Source organism: Falco naumanni, chromosome 3 (genome assembly GCF_017639655.2).
Source record: "Falco naumanni isolate bFalNau1 chromosome 3, bFalNau1.pat, whole genome shotgun sequence".
Classification (NCBI taxonomy): Eukaryota; Metazoa; Chordata; class Aves; order Falconiformes; family Falconidae; genus Falco; species Falco naumanni.
The window spans coordinates 15,831,073-15,850,062 of record NC_054056.1 but is presented as its reverse complement, the minus strand read 5'-3'; positions in this window follow the sequence as shown (position 1 = coordinate 15,850,062).

Sequence of the window (18,990 nt, the reverse complement as noted above, 5' to 3'; positions counted from 1 at the left end):
CTTGTTTTGGCTGAAATACAATAATAAATAATGTTTATAGTGCTTAGTTACCAAAACATCCTCAGCGTTATGTGACAAATCAGACACACGCTAAATGGCTAAAACGTACAAGATGGAAACAATTAAAGTCAGGCTCAAGCCATAAATAAACAGCTCAAGGGCGACTGCGGGTGTGCAAAGGCGGGTGCGAAGCTGCCGTGTGGGCTGGGATGCTCCACAGCCCCATGCCCGCTTCAGTTCTGGCCCTGGTGGCACCAGTCTGTTGGGCCCGTGGCACAGCATGGCATGGCATGGCACGGCACGGCACCTGCATCCTGGCACCCTGCAGGACCACTCCACCTCTGACTCCAGTGCCGTGGGAAGCCTCCCGGCACAATCACCCACTTGATCCCCCCTCCTCAAACCCTTGGCAAAGCCAATGTGTTTACTGTGTCACTCGTGTTGACTTTTTTTTTAATTCATGCATAATTCAAACTATATATATAAATCCAGGGTAAACACAGACATAACTTTTCTGTTGACTATTCCTTGACCCAGTTACTGTACAAATATGCCGTGGAATTTAGCAGCACTAGAAAGGCAAGCCCTTCAGAGATTTCAAGGGCTCGCAGGGAGACACACACATCCCGGAGGAGCAAATTGCTGGAGGTGGCCGCAGTGGCGGTACAGCTGCCCGCGGCCCTGGCAGTACCGAGGCACCGTGGCACGGCGAGGGGATGACTGGTTTGACGACTTGCAAAAGTATTGGCAAATCCGTTTGGGTTTCCACCGAAAGAGAAGCTTTTATTTTAATTTATATTGTAATGAAAGCTTGTAACAGTACTGTATCGTAAACACAAACAGTGCAATCTTATAAAAATTTCATCTTTATCTATTTTGGGGAGAAATAGCCCTGTCTGCCTAATTGAAGCATCTGTCATTCTGACATTAAATAGTGCATCCATGGCTCTTTTATTATATTTCCTTGCATTTCTCATACACTGTTAAATTGAAATAACACTGTTGGCTAGGAGATAAAGGGAGATAATAGGTATTTTATAATGAGCAGAAAGGAGGATTCATCTTCAGTCAGAGATGGGAATTGCTTTATCTTTTTTTTCCTGGTGTTATTTTGTTAACCTAAAGGGGGGATTCTGCTGCTCAGCTTTCCCAGCCCTCGAAGATCAAGTGAGGAGCATTTATCTGTACACGAAAAGGCGCGAGTGCCAGGCAGCTGCTCATCAGCATCCATGCCGATGAGGTTTCTAATGTGCCATTTCCCCAAATGACTCTGAACATCCACAGAGCTGTTGCGCAGCAAGGCTACGTCTGAATAACGCTTAACGGAGCACTTGGAAGATTATTTTTCATCATTTTAAGGAGTCATCTTTTCCCCTCCTTGCCATTTGTAACTGCTTCTTCAGCACCTGGTGACGTGCAGCACTGCCAGGCAGTTTCCCATGTTTAGTGCCTAGGGGGCTGGGGCACAGCACAGCATGGCACAGGGACCCCAGGCAGCACCAGACCCTGGGTGATGCCACCTTTAAGCATCCCTTGCTGCAAAACAAGCCCAGACTGACCTGTGAGTTCTCAAAGCCCCAGCTGTACTGTCCTGCCAACGTCACTAAGCTCCCCAAGTATCCAGCGCTGGCCACTCCACTCCACACCAGGGTGCCCGGGGAGACGCGTGGGGCTGGACAGCGGAAGCAGCATCCCAAGCGGAGCAGCCTTGCAGCAGGGCAGGGGCGGCACGAGGACCTCCTGCCCCAAGCTGCTCAGGAGCATTACTCTGCTAAGGACCAGGTGAACCTTGCTTTGGCAAGCTGGGGGTTCAAAGGGGGATCTTGTGCATGAAATTAATTTTAGCTAGTGCTGCTCATGTTGAGAAGGAGCTGGGGCAAATCAATTCAGGCTCAGCTTTGCATGGAGTAAGTCAGAAAAAGCAGATCTGAAGCGGTTTAGGGTCCAGGGAGGGGGGTGCCAGGACAGGGTCCTCTCTGGCTGCTCAGATGCATGAGCCCAGCTCAGCTGTACCACGTGCCACGGTCTCCGTTCTCCGGACCACTGGTTGCCACCTCTCAGCAGTGAGATGGGGCTATTCAGGGCTGCCCGAAGGTGAAGGACACCCGTACCCCACCTCCCCAGCTATGGCCTCACCGCCAAGCAAACAAGCCACATAAAATCAAACCATGCAGCCATTTCCCCCTGTGGATTCCTGTAATTAAATTCCATGCAAAATGAAGCAATTACCAAAAAAAGGCGCCGTATGACTGTAGATAATTATCAGCATGGAGGCTCCCCAGGTAGCTGGTAGAGCCTGGTGGCTGCTCACCCTCCCCAATACCCACTGGCAGGGATGCTCCCCTCGGACCCTGCCACAGCGGGGGCTGCCTGGACACAGGAGGTGGGTGGCCTGGCCTCCCTGCCCCTCCCCGCGGGTGGGTTTGCTTTGGGTGGCCCCCCACCCTCCACTGCCCTTCCGGGGCTGGACAACAGATCCCCCAGCTCTGGCTGGGCTCTGGCAGATCCCCGTGGCTCCGGCTGGGTTTGCCAGTGGGCAAGGGGACACATGGGGAAGGAAACGGCACTTGGGGAGGCAGAGGAAGACCTGCTGCTTGGAGTAAAAGCACAAGACGTCTAATTGAGATTTCCCTGAAACCCACTGGAAATAATTACAATTGACTTCTAATACTTTACAAAGTAATTAAGAGTATTGGACTGGATAACTACATTGAAGTATAAGTGGCATTTAATTGGGATAAACTGAATCATAATTGGAAATAAGTGTAGCCCAGAACAATAAACAGCATAGTGGGAGAGGTTACGGGCAGCTTGCTTTAACGCAGGGAAGCGGGTGCTGGCTCGGCAGCCGCCCGACGTGGGTGCTGGGATGCCGGCACATCTCTGCTGGTGCATCCCTGAGCAGCGTGGCGAGCGAGTGACCCCCATGCCAGGGCTGCCGGAGGGAACAGGAGCAGTTACATTCCTTACAAAGACACTGGAGATGTTAAACTCTCTTCGGAAGCACTTGCACACCGAAGTCAATTTCTAGAGCCTGGTCTGCTTTATCAGCTCCTAACTCAGGCCGGTTCAGTTATTTATCTACGCTTTAATAACGGTACCCTTTCTGTAGTATCAAACAGCCACGTTGCTGCCTTGCCCGCTTCTCATTCTCCTCGATGAGATAGGAACAAATTAACTGGATACAGGAGCTGCCAGGCCTTTGTTCTCCCTCATCTGCTCCACTCATTACTTTGAGGAGCCCTATTTTCCTTTTCTTTATTGCTTTCTTTTCCTGAACAATGGGCTCTGAATGTATTCAAGCAACTCTTTTATCATTCACTTCTGCAGAGATCTTTACGCTCTCCACCTGAACAGTTGGTATTTCTATTTATGAAAACTTTCTTGCTGACTGCTGAAATTGAAATTTTGTTCTTGCAATGACTGGTTAGCTCAATTATCTCCTGTTTCATTCCCCGCCTTTAGATTTAACAGATACAAGTTAGAAACACCATCCTTGCCTCTGCGTATCCTACACACTTGCAGTGAACCTGTAAGCCGCCTGATCTCCCTCTGATGATGACTGGAGGCAGCCAGGCCATTTTTCTTAAGTTATTTGCCCCGCTGAAAGAAAACACAAAACAAATTTGGAAAACCCTCAATGCATTCCACCCCTTTCCATCTTTTTCCCAGCAGCAGACTTCATGAAGCACTTTACTAAATGCAGACAAGGCCCCACTGGTCTTGGGACCCACCACCCCAAAGCCCCCCAGGCTCCCCCGACAATTTAGAGGATGCTACACCACGCTTCTTTTTACATCACTGGGTTTTCTTCCAAGCCTGGCACAAACTATTAAAAAGCTTAATGGCTTTTGCTTCTCTCATTCACTTCGACAGCTTCTTTGAAGATAATTCTGCTTATTGCTGGTTCCTGGCCCCTCTGTTGTCAAAGGGTGTTTTACCTCTCTGTTAATTGCTTTTTGCACTCCTGGCTGAGCAGTGCCCATGTGTAAAACCTCCTGCCCTCCCGCAGGCAGGCAGAAGACAGTCAGCTTCTTACCCCGCTTGCGGATCCAGCCCCGTTTAGCTGGCAGACTTGCTTTTCCCCTTTGCCACTGGCGGACCAAGCTGGCATCCCACAGACGCACCCCCAATTTACCGAGCTGCTCATCAGTGGGCAGCTGCCCAAAGTCCCCGGCTGGCGGCGTGGGCTGGCAGGCTGCTGGTGCCCTGGGCAGTGGCAGTGGGTGCTGGGTGCCCTGGGAAGCAGTGGCGGTAGGTGCTGGGTGCCTTGGACAGTGGCAGCGGGTGCCCTGCGTGCCCTGGCCAGCAGTAACAGTGCTCTGGGCAGTGGCAGTGGGTGCTGGGTGCCCTGGGCAGTGGGTGCCCTGGCCAGCAGTGGCGGTGGGTGCTGGGTGCCCTGGGCAGTGGCAGCAGGTGCCTGCATGTCCTGTGCAGTGGCAGTGGGTGCCCTGCGTACCCCAGCCAGCAGTGGCGGTGGGTGCTGGGTGCTCTGGGCGGCAGTGGCAGCAGCAGTGGCAGCATGCCATGCTCTGCAGCAGCGATGGGTTTGCCCAGCAGAGGGGTACAGGGTGCCTTTTGTCCAGGGCTCCTCCGCAGCGAGCCCATCCTGCCGCCTGCAGCGGAGAGCAGCAGATGGGCTGGAGTTCATCAAAGCGTTCACATCTCACAGTCCGAGGAGCCCTGAGAGGAGCTCGAGCACTGCTCGCATGGTCCATACCAGCCCAGCTCCTCAGCTGAAAATAATTTTATGGTTAACTACAGACCATCTGTTATCCTCTACTTTTCTAACGGAGCCCATGTTCTTTATGGTCTATTAATATTTATTTAGCCTGTTTAAAACCTAAGCATGTTGCAGGAGACTTGTGATACATCTACAAAGATTCTATCTGCCAATGTGGCCACTGCTGCACCCAGGCACCCTCAGAGAGCCAGACAGGGCGTTCTCCAAGGGATTTCCCCTCTGAGCTGGCAGATACCCTTTGTGGGGAAGCCTAAGTGCTGCACAGGAGCTTCCCTTGCACCCGAGCACTCGTCCCGTATGTCCCCAGCATCTCCTTGGGCAGTGCGATGGCTGTGACGAGGCGGATCACAGCCATGGAGGAGTTCCCTGCCGTGCACCCAGACCACACAGACATCCCGCTGTGACCTCCGCTTTGCAAGTCCTTTGAAAATATTGGCAGGAGGGAGGTTTCAGTCTCTGTTCCTGGTGCACTGAAGGCTTCAACGCTGCTTCCCAGCAGATCCTCCCTCCTCTGTGCCAGGTGAGGGCTGCTTGGGCTGCCTCTTTAGATTGAATTTCTTACTGTCTCATGTCAGGGGCGTAGCTATCAAAGGCCTGCATGGCTATAAACCACGAAGGCACCAGCTCTGTGCTGGCAGAGAAAAAAGTGGAAGTCAAATTGCCAAATAATCTGAGGAGGAATCGGGAGGCTTCTTGCAGCACCGCGCCAGCAGAAGCTCTGCAGTGGCAATGCCGGCAGGATAAATCACCTTGGCGCAGCTCCGTTCTCAGCAGAGGTCTGCTTTCCACCATCCATTCCCTTCCATTTTCAGGCATCTATTCCGAATAAAATCCCCAGGGGATGGTGCTTGTCCAGGGCATGGAAGGAGCAGCACCCAGCAGGGTTGCCAGCACCCAGGCAGGGCAGCAAGATGCTGACCCAATGCAGACTGAGCCCCTTCTACCCCACAGCATGGGGGCTCCTCTGGAAAAAGCATTTTATTGCACTGGAAAAGTCAGGGATGGGAAAGGAGATGAAAGAAAGGAGATTTACCGTGAGCTTTGATAAGCATTAACAAGCTGCAAGTCTCATGGCTCTTGATAAATGGCAAAGACACGGGGCTGTAACAAGCCGAGCGGCCTCTCAGGAGGCCAAAAAAAATAAAGTTTAACATCAATTTTTAACTCTTGCCCTGCATTATTTAATAAGTGGTTTGAAACCTGCCTTGCATCACCGAGAGTTTTCAAATCGTTCCTGCACTATAAGAAGAAAAAAAAAAATACATTTTTTTGCAATTACAGACACATTCCCCTCAGCTGTGCATGCTTCAAATATTGGTCTGTTGGTTTGCTTTGGATTTTTTAAGGAGCCCCCAGCAAAGTTTTTCAACACATTTAATGAGATCAAGCAAGGATGGAAGAAGTGGAAACTAAGCTGCACGGGGGAGACCTCGTGCGCCTGTGCCCCTGGCTAACTGACACACCGGCCAGCTTTGAAACAGCAAAAAAAATCACCCCCCTGTCTTTCTGGTGGCCAACTCATATGAGCAGCACTTTTCTGGGCAAGCACAGGCCTTTCTCTGTGCTTCTCCATCCTCCTGGCAGCCGGGGAGGGTCTGCCCTGGGGGGACAGAGCTGCCGAGCCCCCCACCTCACTGCAAAGGGCTGAGCCACACACGGGGTCCGAGCTCAGGGGTGGCCGGGCGCATCCTGCACCGTGGCACCCGCTCCCTGCGCAGAGGTACCGCCAAGCTATGACTAATGTGCCAGGCTATTAATAAGAATTGGGACTAATTACGCATCCTCATTAGTATTCTTCTGCCAAGCTGTTCCAATGTAACCAAAAAATGGTCTCCGAATGGATCTCATAATACCAGGTCGGGGTGTTTTAACTATTATTTTCCCTGGCTGGTGGCTCTGGGGAAAGGCTCCTTGCTGAGCTGGCTGGAGGGCTGCCATCCCCAGCCTGACAGCACCTCTGCAAAGCAACACACCTGCTTTTCCACTGCTTTTATCTATTGCCCTGGGGCTCCAACTCTTCCCAAGACCAGCCAAAGGTTGCAGCTCATCAGTGCCGAAGCTCTGCATGGAGAGAGCCATACTTCGCAAAGCTGCTGGAGTAACGCCAGAGCGGGACTTTTTGGTAAAGTGGCACCTTCCCGCCAGAGTCAAGCTGGAGGCGGTGAGAGAAGTCACCTGCAGCATCGCCACTGTGCCCCAGCGAGGCGTGGAAACCCATGCCCTCCCTTCGCCAGACTGGACACGGGCTCCTTTCCAGCTCCTGCATGCAAAGGCTTTGATTTTTCAAAGATTTCCCAGTGTTTCCCAGTTGGAGTAAAATACATTTTCACGTTTCAGTGGAGGCATCAAGCTGTTCATGCTTTTCTATCCCTTTTTTAAGGGAAGCGCTATTAGACCGCTCGATGGATTTTCCAGTTAAAATAATTGGTATTTTACACTGTAAGCATCAATAAAAATGTAAACACAAACAGGAAAGGCAGCAGCTTCAATGGATTTTCTGGCTTTTGCTCCCTGGGCTGAACTGGCAGGACTCCGTAAGGAATAATAACTAAGTGTCTGAGGGGGGCCAGCCAGCTTCTCAACCAAGCCTCATTACCAAAGCCCCTCCACAGCTCCTGCGCTGACCCCTGGGTTCCCTGTTATTGCTGGGGAGCAGCGAGGGGGTGACGGTGCCTGACACGGCAGCGCTTTGCTCCGGCAGGGACAGGCACAGGTCCCTCCATGCTCCCCACCATCGCTCACACCCTGCCCACCGTGTGGCCCTGCCAGCTCCGCTTGTTTGGAAATTAATGGGATGATTCACATGAGCGAGACGAGTAGCTTGCTGCTTCCAAATTTCCATAATGATCATGGCCCTAGAACGGAATAAAATGCTTGCTTTGGTGGAAATATTTATAAAATGATGGTTTTGAATCCCTGCACGACAATATTTGGTCTCATCAATGGCAGCGTTACTGACAGGAGAAGCCAGTGAAGTCTCAGACAGAATATAACCCCTTCCGAAACAACCGTGTGGACATCCCCAGCCTGATTTCATTAGCATCAGCGCAAATCAAACTGATCCCTGGTGACAGGGGATGCTCTGAGGTGAGGGGGACTGGGACCAGCATGCTGACCAGCTCTTGGGTCAAAAATGAATGGCAGATGCTGGCTGCCCTCCCTCAGGCCAAGGAGCTCTTCCATCCCTGGGAAGGGATCAGTTAATATAACCCTGAAAGCAGCTTATGAAAGCATAATTCCCAGTTCAAATGTCACACCAATACATGGCACTCACCCCTACTGATGCACCTCTCCCTACCTGGGCAAGTAAACTCATATCGGGCTCTCTCTGGCAGCGGTGGAAGGAGGCACTATATGGCATTCTATACTTCCTCCTCCATTTAGATGAATTAATTGACCTTTAAAAATGTACCCAGAAAATAAATGACCTAATAAAATGAATTATCCTCTTCCACACAGTGCTCAAAATCCACTGCAACTTGAGAGGAGACTAATGAAACATTGAAAGCATTGAAGAAATGACTAATGAAAGAAATAAACCTAATAAAGAATAATTGATTGGGCATTTGGAAACACTGCAAAGCGTAAGGCGAAAGGCTCAGCCCGACCCCCAGCCCTGGGAGGGGGTGGGCTGGCTGTGAGACTGAGCCAGGTCACTGACCCCTCGGGCACCACAGCCTTTGGCAGGGAAGAGGAACTCTGCTCCTCGAGCGATCTCAGCGGTTCAGGGCTTGCATCAGCTCCAGCTCAGAGCAAAGCTGGAGCACCTCAGAGCTTCGTGGGGAAGGTCTCTGCCCTGCCCTGCCTCAGGAACGTGCTCCCCCTGCTCCCTGCATCCTCCCCACTAAAAGATGTTTATCCCACGGGAATAGTAATGGGACTAAGGAGGTCTCTCCCTTGATGCACCCTCTCCCTCCTGGCCAACCCAGCTGAGCTGGGGGGGAAGAGGAGCATCTCTGCTGTCCTGCTTGCACTTGCACAGACCTGTGAGGTGCTCCTGCACCCCCCTGCTCCCAAACGGCTGCACACACATTGCTGAACCACTGCCTCCCCAAACACCGTACCCCAGCTGCTGTACCCTGAAACGCTGCACCCTAAATCGCTGCACCCCAGCCCCTGCGTGCCGAATCACTGCACCTGAGTCCCTGCAGGCTCACAGGGGCCAGAGGCAGCCCAGCAGCTGCAGCTCCTGGCTGTGCACTCACCCAGGCAGGGATGCCAGGGTGACAGAAGGTCTCTGAGAGCTCACGACCATGTGCATAAGGACCCCTCCAAAGCAAAGGCAGTGCTCGCTTCCCCACGGCTGCTTCCTCACGGCTTTCCACCAGTGCTCAGGCGCCCACATGTTTGCTGAAAGGCAACTTCCAGCTTGAGTCACCACCAAAATCACATTTTGTATTCCTTCTTGAGCTCAGTAACGCCAACCCGTGCTGTGCTGGTTCCCTGCTATCCATTCAGCAAGGCCTGAGCATCATTTGACTTGTAGAGAGAATGAGAAAGACCAAAACAACCTCAGCTTGTTGGTTTTCCCCCATTTCTGCCTCTCCAGTGGCTCGCGGGAGGCATGGGAGCTGCCTGTGGGACCTGCACGCCGCCAGCGTGTTGCTCCTGCCAAATTATCCTTCCTTGGACAAAATTGAGGGTTAAGGAAAAGCTTAATGAGACATCTGGAATTGCTGCTGCTTCTTTAATTGTAGTTTACAGGAATTTGGTAATTTGGACATAGAAAAAGAAAGCTCGCTACGCTACAATCGTCTCCTCAGGCTGGAGCAATTTTGCGTTTCGTTTTTGGCAACCATAGAGCCCTTATCTTGCTGCATAAAAACCATTCCTTAATTTTTACGAGCTTCTCGGTAAGACTGGTGGAGCAGAATGATTGCAGTATATCCTTCCCTCTCCTCCCAGTTTGGCACGAGGGGATATTGTTCCCTGGGTGGGAAATAAAGGTGGAAGTGTCTGTGCTGAATTTACAGCTCGCAATAAGCAGGGTTTTATCAACAGTCCTCCGACAAATTATTTTTATTGTCAGCCTCTTACTGCCTGGAGCTGCAGCCATGAAAAAGCAATTCAGTGAAACTGTAATTGTGTCACCTCTCGCCTGGACCCAGTGATGCCCCAGCACCGGTGCAGCTGGAGAGGCCGGAGCTCCCTGTGAGCCATGCCAGGGCAGCTCCACCTCATCTCTGCTGCCGAACTTTTCCTTGTAAAGGGTGTCCCAGAGGTGAGCAAGGGAAGAGCAGGGGACAAGGGCTGCTGAGCCCCAGCTCCGGCCACGCGCCCATGCCCACCGGCAGCAGTGCAGCAGGCTGCCAGGGTGGCTCCTGGCAGAGGCACCCTCTGCAAAACCGCCACCAGCAGAGCATTCGGCTTCATTGGCACGTGCTGCTAAAATGGGTGGATGTGTATTTACATATTTATTAAAGAGTTATTAGAAATTCTGCAAAAGAAAGCCATGCCGAAACGCTCATTAATAATCCCACGTAGACTGCTGGGTCTCAGGTCTGTGATGCAATTGTTTAAACAAGCAGACATGTTTTACAATATAAATAGGATGTACTCCTGTGATGATGCCATCCATAATTCTATATTAAAAAGTGTCATATGAAGCTTGCACTCGTTACTCAAACTCCATTTCTTCCATTTGTTTATTTGCTCTTCCAGCACAAAACAATTCAACCTCTACAGTTATCTTAAGCAAATTAGGTTTTGCTCCGAGTTTCATTTCCATTTTAAAATATGTCCTTGCAGGAGCTGCTGGAGGTGCAGACATTTTCAGCAAATCAATACATTCTGGTTGAACTATTTCTTTAATGGCATTCTTAGCATTCACAGTGATAGATGGGGCTCCAGTAAAGTGACCCAACTGAGCATAACCACCGGCTGCCAGTCTCCTTCCTCTGCAAGTATGCCAAAATGTGGCAGAAAGTAGGGGAGCACGGGAGCAGCCAAGCTGGGGGACCAGGGACATGAGCCCTTGCCTTAGTGCAGCTCCACGCACAGCGCTGATCATCTCGTCAGCCTGATTTTCTCCTCTTCCTAATCATAATAACTGCGAGATTAGCTAAAGGTGAAGAGAATATTAAAACTTTAATGAAGTCGTCAAGACTGACACCACCTCTGGGCTCTGATCTAGCCTGTGCATTATCTTTGATTGTAATTTTTATTTTTATAAAAACTTTGAGATCTGTAGTGGACCAGGAGGAAAAAAGCAGGCTCTCATCTAGTTCTTGGTATCCCAGAACCGAGGTGCAGTGGCACGAGTGAAGCGGGTGCCAGTTCTGGGGATGCAGCTGTGTCCATCTGGGGATGCTGCCTATGGAGTGAGCCTCACCTGGGATGCTCCACTGTGAAGCTGTGAGCAGAGAAAATCCAAATGTGTCTGCAAATCCCTGTAAATCAATACTTTTTATCAACCATGGCTTCTGCCAGGAAGATCCACGGTCTGTTTTCACAAGGCTCCTGAGCAGTGGCTAAAGGCGGCAGGAAGCAGCTCCAGCTGCCGGGCTGTTCCCTATAACTTCAGCCCTAAACTATTGATTTTTCTTCCACCCGGTTGGCTGCTCCAGCACATGATGTATCTGGTTAATAAAGGCTAAGTGGAACCTAATGTTCACTACATGGAGCCCTGCCACTGATTGATATCCCATGACATCCTTGTCCCCAGCTCCCGGCATCAGCAGGGTGACACCACTGACCATCCACCGCGTCTCTCTGTGGGCCAGTGAGAGGCACCGCTGGGGCCAGCACTGCACCCGGCCAGGCACCATGGCATGAACCGTGGTCCTGCAGCTCCTGCACCGCTGGCCACTGCCACTGGCCTTCATTCGATACGATCCATGCCCTTATTGAGGAATGAAAAGACACTTTATACTTGTTTGTAGCAGAGAGCAGCACCAACAAAGGCTTATTTTAGCCCCAAATGCTTACTCTTCACATCCACTCGAGCCACTGAAGAGTTCACGTTTCAATCCTGCTCACCCCAGCCATCCAAAATACCAGGCTCTTCATTGAGAGGGAGGAAAGTAGATGTCTGCTCAAACCACTCTTCTAAGAAACAACTCAAGCAGAGGAGTAGCATCTGCACAGTAAGCAGCAGCAGGGAGCACCGTGGCTCAGACAACACGAGGGGGATTTGTTTGCAGGCAGAAGAAATTCAGAACAACTTCCAAACTTTCAAGTGCAAATCTAAATGACAAATATATTAAAATAACCTCTTTTAAAGAATCGTCATCTCTCAATTCATCGTTTGAGTTAATTACTTGGAGAAAACAGCTCCCTGAAAGCTCTGACAGGTACATCACCGTGCCGATTCATGTAGAGGTGCACAAGTAATTCCTCACTTCTTGTGTTTTTTCTTTCTGACAAGGACTAGCAGATGCAGAAGCCCACACGCGAGGAAAGCTGCAATTAATGCTAATGCTACACATCTCCTCGTTACACAAGTGTACTAGCTGGATCAAAGGAAACCTATGTGCCACAGCCAACATGCTTTCAGGTGTGGTGTAGGAGCAGGGAGGTAACTTGGTTAATGAAGGAGATGAAAAGTTCCCCTGTGATGGGTGCTCTCGGGTGTCACCCACAAAGTGCAGCAATTGCCTGAAGCTGCTATCAGACGTGGAGGTCCTCGCATGCCATCGGCACCCCAGGAACCAAATCCCATCCTTCCCACAGCTCAGCACTCACACAAAACCACCCAACATGAGCGCTCCTCCGGCAGGTCAGGGGCGCGCTGGCAGAATTCCCAATGCAGCAGCCCTGGTTACTTGAGATGCTGAACTGTACTCAAATACCCTTCACTAATTAATTTCCATATCCCTGTTTGTGCAGCCCTGCAATGTTCCGGGCTGATGATTAATCATGGTGCTGAGTTTCAAATTGCAATGAGTGCAAATTGAACAATAGTTCAAAACCAACACTGAGGTCACTGACTCAAGGTATTGAAGAAATGTCTGTATGGTGTAATAAATCCTAATTCAGGTTTATTACAGCTTTATTAGGAGGTGGGGCTGCCTATCAGGGTGGCAGAGCTTTGCTGCTGCCCATTTTGCCTGCTCTGGGGTATCCCGGGCACAGGAGCATCCCCTGGCCCTTCAGAGCGAGCAGCCCATAGGTGCTGCTGCATCAGCCAGGCACAGCCTCCTTCGCACAGCCAGAAGTGGAGATTCCTCAGATTTCACACAGAAGCTCATCTTAAAATAACTGCTTGATGAGTGCACTTGGCGCTAATGAAATGAAAAGTGTTTCTGTTAAGATAGAGAAACTGTTAAGAGAGCTTTAAATATTGTGCTATTCTGTCGACTCCTAAGTGGACAAAATTTTCCACAATGTTCTTATATATATTTGTTCTTAACCTTAAGAATATCATTGCGAGGATAATAATTCAATTTTTCGAGCGGGAGAGAAGGCAAACAGAGAAAGCTGTCCTGCTGTTTGCCTTGGGAAGGGAAGAGCCCTTGCAGAGCCTGGAGATGAGGCTGGCTTTGCCCTGAAAATGTATCTTCTTAACCCAGAAACAGAGACTTTAAATCAGTGTATTATTACCCAAACCTCCGTGACGACTGGGAGCCAGAGACTGTTTCCAGGGCACGCAGCTCTCCTCGAGGACCACGGTGTGTTGCCCTGGCAATCAGCCCCTTGCAACGGCCCTTCTCTTTCAATACCTTGGTGTGGAGGACTCCAACAGCCATTCTCTCGTTATTTTTTGCTGTCCCAGGTGAAATAGCTGTTAATTGAGAAAAGTCACCCATGAACAAACAGCCGTTTTGTTGCAGACCTACAGCTGATCCTCAGCACACAGCAAAATCTTCTTAGGAGAAACAAACGTGTTTTCTGTCATTGAGTGACTAATGCTATAAGTCGTACACGCGGTGACAAAGTCTAACGATAAATGAAATGAGATTGTCCTCTAGGTAGAGTATAGGTAGGAAACTCCTATTTATCACAACGGAAATGACATTTTGATGCACATTTCCCAGTTCTGTTGGCCATCCTTAATTGACCAGTATATCAAAGTGGGTATAAATGCATTTCCATTCCTGGGATATGATACTTACCTCCAGCTCTCAGAAGTGGGCTTATGTGTTTTCCAAATTGTTCTTCAGCTTTGAAAAACCTAATGTAGCCTGAACAACCGAAATGAAGGACTGCAAACCAACTGCTGTCTCTGTGCAGGATCCAAATCCCCGAGCAACAGCATCAGGATGGCTGGGGAGTAATAGCACAGAGTAAGTGTTATAAATTACCCAAGATCTCCTGCTCCTTTTTTCCCCCTTTTTTTGCAAAATGTGGATTTATGAACACAGACTATGAATTATTATCCCAAAATGGCACATTAGGTATTTTACAGCATATTTCATGTAGTTTCTCATCTAAGAAAAGGCAGACAATCCGAAGAGTATAAGAACAAACTGTTCTTCACTACTAAAGTGTCGCCGCAGATAATCGGCAATTTCCTTTTACTGTATAGCAGGTACGTGGACTTGGTATTTATAGTCCTCTGCCTTGCCCCAAGCTGGGGGCCACGTGCTCCCCCCGAGCCAGCCGCAGCCTGCAGCCATCCCTCCCAGCCCCATTGGGCTGCTTTTCTGGGGGGGGCTCTTCCTTCTTCCCAGCCTTCCCCGGGCTGACAAAAATTGCTATTAAGTCCTACGACAGAGCCTAAAGCCCCCGATTCTGCCTGGCATTATGACAGAGCTCAAAACAGCTCAAAATCCACCCTTGCAAAGTCCACAGGAGTAAGAGGATTAGGAGCAAAGTGAAATTAAATGCCAGTTTCTCCAGAAGAAGAGCAGAGGAAAGCTCTGCTGGTGCCCCTCCTGGCTGAGGGCTCAATGCTGAGAGATGTGGGCAGCCGAAAATGTCCTTCTTTGGATAAGGAGCCCAAGTCGATACCCTTACTTGTCCCCCTCCCTCTTGCTCTTCTGTCTGTCCCTTGGCCCATCGCCGAGCCTAGCCAGCTTTCACATCTTCCTCTGGATCTGGCCCCAGCCCTTGGCTTTGGTTGCCAGGCCCAAGCTGTTTCACTGGTACAAAGTGACAAAGTTTGCCTAAAAACATGAGGCAGAGGAGTAAAATATCAACTGAATGTATCCGTCTGCTATAAAACATGATTAACTCCTTGACCTGGAGAAGAGTTATGGCCACTTTGGGAACCCTCAGGGAGAGGAGAAACATTGGGCAGATCGGTTGAGGCAAATGACAATGAAGATTTATGGGGTCTGCCAGTGGCAAGAGTTTATTTAGGCTCCAAAATAGTGCTCCTGAGGGAGGGGTAAGGATGTGTAACTCAGCAGGATGGCAGAGAGGCCACCCGTCACATCCCTCAGCCAAGCCTGGGTGCAGAGGCTGAACTGGTTGTAGGGAGAAATGAATGATAGCACTAAACTCCCAGGCAGCTTTCCCGCTGGAAAACTGCTCACTTTGGGGTCCCTTGGAAAACCCTGCTGTACGGTGGAGCCTCTTCTGCCCCACGCTCAGAGCCCAGAGGCCACACAGCCAGCTGTCCGCAGCTGCCAGCGCCAGCATTTCTTTCTGCTCCTTCACATAACAGCAGCTGGAACCCGCCTCCCCATATGCGGCAGCTTCAAAAAAGTGTGCAATTAAACCAGTGGCTGGAAATGAAGTAGGAGAAGAGTCTGCTCTGCCCTGGATGTAGGAAAGGAAACAAATGTTTTCATATAAAGGAAGTTTACACTGCATATAAATCTGAATGCCAGAAGCTTAATATATTGTGGACAGAAGCTGTTCCATCATTCTGGGGCTATTAAATTTTTTAATCAAACGCTTTAGCTATTAAAGTGCCTGGGGTTGGCAAGGGCTTGCTGTTGCTATAGGTTAAAACCCATCACGGTCCAAACAAATACAAAATTAATTTCAGGTGCCAAAGGAACGGAGGAGTCAATATAACAGTAATATTTCCTGGGGGCTGGCTGCATGGCCGCTGTTTCCACCCCACCTAATGGGAGGTGACCCTAGCTTTGGGAGGTTTGGTTATCTGTCCAAAGCTAGCCAGGGAGCACATGGCAAACCTCCACAAGGACCTGGGCTCTCCCCCACTGCCCCTGCCTCCTCCCGCTGCCCCAGCATCGCCAGACGCCAGCTGGCTGCACTGCAGGGGTGATGCTGGCCATGGCTGTGGCTACCTTCATATTTTGGCCTGAGCATCACAGCTGTGAGGTTGCACACCAGGAGGCGAAAAGCTTCTTCTGGAAAGCCACGGTCACAGCTCCAGGAAAGACCAGCTGCTGGTGACTGCTGTCACCCCTGAGCATCAGCCCTGCCCTCGGCAGCTGCGTGGCACAGCTGGATACCCTGCTAGCCCTAGCCAAAATATGCCTTTGAAAGTGCAGCTCCTCGCACAGCTCCAGCGTCCTGCAGAGCTCCAGCAAACCTGGTGCTACAGGAAAACCTGCGCCGAGCCCATCCATCACGGCAGCCCTGGCTCCAGCCGGAGGTCCTCCAGAGGCACACTCGTACATCACTGCTGAGGAGCTGCGAGCAGGAGGACTGACAGGCTGTGATGGGAAGAACCAACACAGAGGAAGCAGTGGGAGGAAAATATCTGCAACCTGGCAGTTTAAAGCTGTTTTTAAGGATACAGAGAAAATTTGCAGCGGGTGAGAAATGGAGAAGTTCACTTTGATTAAGTAGCCTGAAATATGGAGGCGCACTGCACTCCTTTGCTCTGGCAGCTGGGCTGATCGTTATTTCTTATGACATTGCCCACGTTTCCCGAGGTGAAAAGATGCTGGGAACAGATCTCCCACCCTTAGATCTGCCTGCCGAGCCTCTCCACAGGGTAGCCAAGGCAGAAGAGTGCCCATCATGTTCAGTGTCTTCTCTCCCAAAATAACCCGTAGCTGATGTTGCAGACAAAGTTTCAGGAAGGCGGCAGCAGGTAATTATGATTTCCCACCTGCACCTCAGCTTCTTCTCTCACATACTGACACTCTTGCAGGTTTTCCTTCATGCAGAACTATAGGTCTGGATTTGCTCTTTATCCCTCTGAAGATATAATCCCCCCCAAACTCTGATGGTCTTTCGCAGCTCATCCCGACAAGGCAGCACTGCGTGTGCATTCTTTTAAAAAACATCTGATTTTATCCCTTCTAATTGTCTTTCTCTGCAATCTAAGGGAAAAAAAAAATATGTAAAGCTGCCAGCTCCTAAGCCTAAGAAGCTGTATCTTCATGAGCTCCCTAAATTCAGGTGGCATTTCTTCAAGGTCAGCTGTGCAGGTGTCAGTGCAGCCGGATAGGCACAGGCAGGGCTGAGCTGCCGGCACACTCTGACTGCCCACTGCCTCCCCATCTCCTGCTGTCCCCCGTGGGCTCAGCACCTGGCAGGATGCCCGAGCAGCTCCCAGCACTGCTAGTGAGGTGTGGCAGAGCACCGGTGCCACAGCCAGGGAGTTTCACCGGCACTGGCCGATGTCACTCGCTCAATCCAGCTGCGGGTAAAGCACGAGCCCTGGGGCCAGCGTTCACCCCGCTGAAGTCAGCTTCGTGCAGCTCACATCAGGTCCTGGATGTTTCTTTGTTCACTGACCCTAAGTTGCTCTATGTCTTTTCACACAGACACACATGAAAAAAAAAAAAAAAAAATTGTCCTGGATTTCCAAACACTAGAATAAGCCTGGAAAAGTTTAAACCTCATTTTGAGGTCTCCTGGGTGGATGAATTGCTCCCTCTGCCCTGAACTTTTCTGTGTACGCTCAACTGATAAGCTGGTAAGTCGTGATCCCAATAGCCCTGCTGCTTCCCCTGGCAATGCCAGAGAGCCCCACGGGTGTTCTCACCCTGCCGATGTCCCTGGGAGAGGTGCCTCTCCCAGCTGCTCCCAGCCCGAATGCTCACTCTGCGCTCCCCCTGTACCTGCTGCTTTGTAAAACACCCACCACAGCAGTGGATGAAAACTGGAAATCCTCCTCAGTCTGCAGACCCTGGTTCAGCCTTTTGTTATTTAGCACTTACAGCGTAGGAATTATGTGTTGCGTAGGAAATACGCAGGGGTTTAGAGATGGTTTTCCTTTCAACACAGGAGAATTGTGCCTTAATTGTGTCCCAAAAAAGCCCAAGGCTCCAAGTGCTGAAAAAAACCCAGCATGTAATAATAATTCCCCAGTGTCTCTTTTTTACTGATGGTGTCTTGAAGGGTTTGGAGAAAAACAATTCAAGGAAGAAGAAAACCAAGAAGGCTGTCAGAAAAGCTGCAGAAGTGATAAGTGATTCGTAAAAATGCCGGGCAGGTGTGGAAGGGGTGGAAATGTGAGACCTGCGTGGAGTCGCAGCCCCCCTCTCTGGGGCAGCAGCAGCAATGGCTGCATGGGGAGGTAACGGGGAAGGACAGCAGCCTGGGGATATCGGGGTGGCTGCCTCTTCTGGCCATCCCTCTTCTTGCCCTTTCCCCACTGTAACAACTTGGGGCTGGGTTCAGCAGCAGCTATTTCTGCTTTCGCCACAACGCTGGGTAAAGCCCCCATGGGAGGCTGTCTGTGGGTGTCCCCCTGCTAACAGGACAGGAAATCTGGAGAACAAAACACCAACAGAAGAGCTGCCCTCCATTCTCTTGTGACAGGCACGAGGAGCCTGGCACAGCCTTCCTGCCCCATCCTGGGTTCACGGCACACCGGGAGCACCGGAGCTTGGCAGCTGCTGAATCAGAGACCAGTAGCACTGGTGTCACACGACACTTTCACATCCGAATCCCAGCCCCATCCCTCCACGCTCACCGCCCCTTTTGCACCACAGGTGCTGACATCTTCACTGCTTTCATTACATTTTGTACAATTAAGCTTAAAAAATATATAATATTATCAAATTAGTATAATAGCCAAGAAAAGACCAAGGCGCTTAACTGGGAAATGGAAGCACGTGCATTACAGCAGCACAGAGCAAAGACAAGCCCTCCAGGAAATTAAGTTTAGTTTCAGTCACTGTAATGACACCTTGTCCAACCGTGCAATGAGTGTGGGCTGGAGGAGTGGAGTATTTGGCAAACAGATACCAGCTTTGAAAAATGGCATTCCATTATTGGTAGGATGACATGCAGGATGTAATGTGCAATACGGATGTTGGGGCTGCGGCTCTTTGACTACAAGCAGCTTTTCCCACCCTTCCTCCAACACGCGCACACCTCGCCAGTGCCCAACACCCCCGAAAGAAAGGTCCATCATTTATGGAGCATGCCGGTGAGCATGAACCACCTCCAGAAGCAGGTGATCTCGTGCAGGACATGTCTCAGGCACC